Raw genomic sequence first — 5,829 nt, 5'->3', positions numbered from 1 at the left:
AATGAAAATTTGCTGTTTGTGCATATTCTACTTTATATCAACATTTTAAAAAGCCAGTAGATGTAAATAATGAAATAATTTTTAGGAGCTCTACATTTCTGGAGAGGACATTCAAATAAAATAACCAAAACAGTAATTCCAAATTATATGAAGTATAGCATTTTCCAAATTCTTCATATCTATAATGTAGCTATTTGCTAAGTCCTTTAACATAAGAAGAATCCATTTTTCTTAAACATATTAATAGATTGGGCAACTGAAAAGAAACATTCAACAGACCTTAAGGATTTTCTCTCCCTAGTCATTTTTGCACTGATGGTTCTAGCTTGCAGCCGAAGGTAATAATATCTTTTGAATTATTAAGTCATTAATTCACTTGACCTGCCTCTTGAGAAATCTGTATGCAGGTCAGGAAGCAACAGTTAGAACTGAACATGGAACAACAGACTGGTTCCAAATAGGAAAAGGAGTACGTCAAGGCTGTATATTGTCACCCTGCTTATTTAACTTCTATGCAGAGTACATCATGAGAAACGCTGGGCTAGAGGAAGCACAAGCTGGAATCAAGATTGCCGGGAGAAATATCAATAACCTCAGATAAGCAGATGACACCACCCTTATGGCAGAAAGTGAAGAGGAACTAAAAAGCCTCTTGATGAAAGAGAAGAGGAGAGTGAAAAAGTTGGCTTAAAGCTCAACATTCAGAAAATGAAGATCATGGCATCTGGTCCCATTACTTCATGGCAAATAGATGGGGAAACAGCGGAAAGAGCATCAGACTTTATTTTTGGGGGCTCCAAAATCACTGCAGATGGTGATTGCAGCCATGAAATTAAAAGACGCTTACTCCTTGGAAGGAAAGTTATCACCATCCTAGATAACATATTCAAAAGCAGAAACATTACTTTGCCAACAAAGGTCTGTCTAGTCAAGGCTATGGTTTTTCCAGTGGTCATGTATGGATGTGAGAGTTGGACTATGAAGAAAGCTGAGCGCTGAAGAATTGATGCTTTTGAACTGTGGTGTTGGAGAAGACTCTTGAGAGTCCCTTGGACTGCAATGAGATCCAACCAGTCCATTCTAAAGGAGATCAGTCCTGGGTGTTCTTTGGAAGGACTGGTGCTAAAGCTGAAACTGCAGTACTTTGGCCACCTTATGCGAAGAGTTGACTCATTGGAAAAGACAGATGCTGGGAGGGATTGGGGGCAGGAGGAAAAGGAGACAACAGAGGATGAGATGGCTGGATGGCATCACTGACTTGATGGACGTGAGTTTGAGTGAACTCTGAGAGATGGTGATGGACAGGGAGGCCTGGCGTGCTGCGATTTATGGGGTCGCAAGGAGTCGGACATGACTGAGCGACTGAACTGAACTGAACTGATAGAAAAATAATGATGTTTTACTTCTATAATTCTTTTAAATTTATAGATAGAATATTTTTATAAAAATTCATCTAATTTGCTGTATGTCTTGAATACAGACACACACACACAAGTTCTTTCTCATCACTTTTACCTTTTTAGACATTTTGGGGCTTTATTTCAGTTTTATTTTCTAAATCCCATATTATGTTTTTGATTGGATATATTATCTTTTGCTAATCTTTGTCATTTAGTCTTCATTTCATAGATTATAGTTGTTTATCCTCATTTCTTTGATTAATTCATTCAGTTCTTATTTTATATTCTCCTTTTATTTGTCCATTTGTGATCAGATTCTTTATATTTCTGATTTTTGGTGTTACTTCAATTCTGAAAATGCTGTTGTTACATTTATTTCATGTCATAATGCTATCTTATACTTTTGTTAGCTTGGTTTAGAGAAATTTTTTACTTAAAAATATTATGTTTATGTTTTCTTTTATTCTTATGGTAAATTTGATCGATTCAGCATTCATAGTTTATTGATTTTTTATCATTGTTTTGAGTTTTTCTGGAACTAACAAAAGAAAACTTCAGTAAAGGTGAGGTTTGGTGGCTCTCAGAAATGGCAACCCACTCCAGTACTCTTGCCTGGAAAGTCCCATGGGCGGAGGAGTGTGGTAGGCTACAGTCCATGGGGTCACAGAGTCAGACACAACTGACTGATCAACCTTTCCTGTTTCTATAGTGATTTCTTCAACAAATGGAAATTGATGGAATCTCTTCTGTTCTAACACATTTTGATACTTTACTATTTTCTAATTCCAGTAAAGTTTGATTTTCAGCCATATCTTTATATGTCTTCACCATTAAGCCTCCAAAGAGTCCCTTCCCAAAGATCCTTCATTGCCTTCAGAGTTATGGCTTTTATGACACTGCCATCTTTGTTATCACATAATTGAAATTCCATTCTGTTTAATTCCCTATTAAATGTTCTCTGTGTTTTCTTACCATGGTTAGGACCCTCTGTTTGTGAATCTGAATATTATTAGATGTTACAGAGGAGCCTGGTGGGCTGCAGTCCATAAGGTCACAAAGAGTTGTCATGACTGAGAGTGTGCGCATGCGGGCACGCACATACACACACAGATGTTATCTGTGGCCATCTCTACTAAACCCTATAGTACTCTCCTATGATGATCACAATTACCTATGACCCTCCATTCAGGTTTGGGCTCCACTTAAGTACAGGCATTAAACACACTCTGTGGACTTGGGTGGTTCTGTATCATTTAAGTAAATTTAAGGCATATAGTAGTCTCTGTGGCCAGCTATGCTGTTAATATTAACTATGCAAGATTTTTTATCTAACATTATTGATCTTCAATTTTTTCCTTGGATAGTGTACAGAAATTCAAATTCAAAAAGCTTCCATTATCTTTAAGGTATTTGTAAATTCTATAATAATATTATGAATGAAACAAAGGTGCCAGATTTTAGAAAGAATTCCAAATCATGAAGTCCTCCAGAAAAGGGAGATAATTGTACTTTACAAAGCAAAGTGTTTATTGTTAGAATATTTATCTCATTAAGAGAACTTTGAATAGGCAGAATATCAAAATGAGAGTGTTCTAAGAGATATAAGCAATACCGCACTGGAATCTAAGCATGATGAAAGTAAAGAAGATAAAGAAGAACTGGGAATACTTTATTTTATCAAATATCAGAACTTGCATGAGTTAAACTGCCTAATTGCTTTAAAATATTAAAATATGTCATTGAAAATAGTAGTATATTAGGATTTTAAAAATTGGATAAAGTCTTGAATTAGCTTATAATAATCTTTCTATAATTCTTCTTAACTAGTGTAATTCAGAAAGCTTTCCAACAACTGCAAAAAAAAAAAAAAAACCCAAATACTCCACATTTGCCAAAGTACTCTGCTGGACTAGAATTACTTAGCAGGTATGAAGATACATGTGGTCTTCCCGGGTGAAAGTGAAAGTGAAGTCGCTCAGTCCTGTCCAACTCTTTGTGACCCCATGGGCTATAGCTTACCAGGCTTCTCCATCCGTGGAATTTTCCAGGCAAGAGTACTGGAGTGGGTTGCCATTTCCTTCTCCAGGGGATCTTCCCAACCCAGGGATCGAACCCGGGTCTCCTGCATTGCAAGCAGACGCTTTACCGCCTGAGCCACCAGGTGGGTCAGTGGTAAAACATCCTTCTGCCAGTGCAGGAGCCAGAGGAGATGCAGGTTTGATCCCTCAGTCAAAGATACCTTGGAGGAGGAAGTGACAATTCTTTTCAGTGTTCTTGCACAAAGAATGTCATGAACAGGAGGAGCCTGGCAGGCTACATTCCATGAGGTTGCAGAGTCTGACATGACTGAGGAACTGAGCATACACATGAAGATACAATAGGTGCACTTCTCAGCAAAACCAAATAATGTGCTGGTGTTAAAGAGCTAATGGATAGCAAGGTGGTTATACTTTCAGCACACTGGGAGTAAAAGACAGTCTCAAGAGAGTTAGAGCTGTAGCTTCAGCAACTTCCAGATTTAATACCAGGTTTAGAATTTATGACAGCAGATCTCCCCTATTTGAGTTCAGTTCAGTTGCTCAGTCATGTCTGACTCTTTGTGACCCCATGGACTGCAGCACACAAGGCTTCCCTGTCCATCACTAACTCACGGAGCTTGTTCAAACTCATGTCCATTGAGTCGGTGATGCCATCCAACCATCTCATCCTCTGTCATCCCCTTCTCCTCCTGGCCTGCATCTTTCCTGGCATCAGGGTCTTTTCCAAAGAGTCATTTCCTCACATCAGGTGGCCAAAGTATTGTAGCTTCAGCTTTAGCATCCATCCTTCCAATGAATATTCAGGACTGATTTCCTTTAGGATTGACTCGTTGGATCTCCTTGCAGAAGGGACTCTCAAGAGTCTTGTCCAACACCACAGTTCAAAAGCATCAATTCTTCGGTGCTCAGCTTTCTTTATAGTCCAACTCTCACATCCTTACATGACTACTGGAAAAATCATAGCTTTGACTAGACAGACCTTTGTCGGCAATGTAATGTCTCTGCTTTTCAATATGCTATCTAGATTGGTCATAGCTTTTCTTCCAAGGGGAAAGCATCTCTTAATTTCATGGCTGCAGTCACCATCTGCAGTAATTTTGGAGCCCAAGAAAATAAAGTCTGTCACTGTTTCCATTGTTTCTGCATCCACTTGCCTTGATGTGATGGGACCACATGCCACAATCTTAGTTTTCTGAATGTTGAGTTTTAAGCCAGCGTTTTCACTCTCCTCTTTCACTGCCATCAAAGGGCTCTTTAGTTCCTCTTTGCTTCCTGCCATAAGAGTGATGTTATTTGCATATCTGAGGTTAGTGATATTTCTTCTGGCAATCTTCATTCCAGCTTGTGCTTCATCCATCCCAGAATTTCGCATGATGTACTCTGTATGTAAGTTAAATAAGTAAGGTGATGATATACAGCCTTGACATACTCCTTTCCCAATTTGGAACCAGTCCATTGCTCCATGTCCAGTTCTAACTGTTGCTTCTTGACCTGCGTACAGATTTCTCAGGAGGAAGGTAAGATGGTCTGGTATTCCCATATCTTTAAGAATTTTCCAGTTTTTTGTGATCCACACAGCCAAAGACTTTGTCATAGTCAATAACGCAGATGCTTTTCTGGAACTCTCTTGCTTTGTCTAAGATCCAGCAGATGTTGGCAATTTGATCTTTGGTTCCCCTGCCTTTTCTAAATCCATCTTGAGCATGTGGAAGTTCTCAGTTCACGTACTTCTGAAGTCTTAATGGAAAATTTTGAGCATACTTTGCTAGCATGTGAGATGAGTGTGAGATAAATAGCCTCTCCTATGTAAAGACTAGTTTTTAAGAGATAGAAAACCACCTGCTAAACCTAGAAGATGTATGTGGGCAATAGAAAAATAAAACAAAAGCAGTCTCAATAATTGGAAAATTACAAGAAAGATAAGAGTAGTGAATTTGAAAACTTCAAAGCTGACCTGGATGTAGAACTCACCCAGAAGGTCCTGGAAGTGGAGTATACCCAGAAAATGAGGCTGAAGAAGAAGTAGAGATATTTTTGAAGAGGACTTCCAGCAGGATTTAGAATAGTACCTTTCCACAGCTTGCCTTGCAGATAGCTGAGAGGTGAGGCAGTGGAGAACAAGGCACCCTGGCAGCAGAGACTTTCCCTGTGTGTGCAGAGATAGTATAATGCCATGTTCCCTAGAATGGGAGGTGCATGGAAAAAAGTCCTCATAATTCCTGTTCTGTTGTTGGACCTTCAAAATCAAAGAGGATGCACCATGCCCTCTTTGTCTTGACCCTGTTTTTGCCTCATTCTATAGCTATAGGCTTTAATCTCAGATATTTAAAGGACATAGAATATCTTTTAAAATGAGTAAAAAAATACAAATAAATATACACATAATCCTA

General features: G+C 38.6%; 1 pseudogene; it reads left to right on the top strand.

The window, feature by feature from the left end:
* Positions 1 to 315: 315 nt before the first annotated feature.
* On the top strand, positions 316 to 5,538 carry LOC102401805 (annotated as a pseudogene).
* The last annotated feature ends 291 nt before the right edge of the window (positions 5,539 to 5,829 follow it).

Source organism: Bubalus bubalis, chromosome 1 (assembly GCF_019923935.1).
Source record: "Bubalus bubalis isolate 160015118507 breed Murrah chromosome 1, NDDB_SH_1, whole genome shotgun sequence".
Taxonomy (NCBI): Eukaryota; Metazoa; Chordata; class Mammalia; order Artiodactyla; family Bovidae; genus Bubalus; species Bubalus bubalis.
This window is presented reverse-complemented; position numbering and strand designations above follow the sequence as displayed.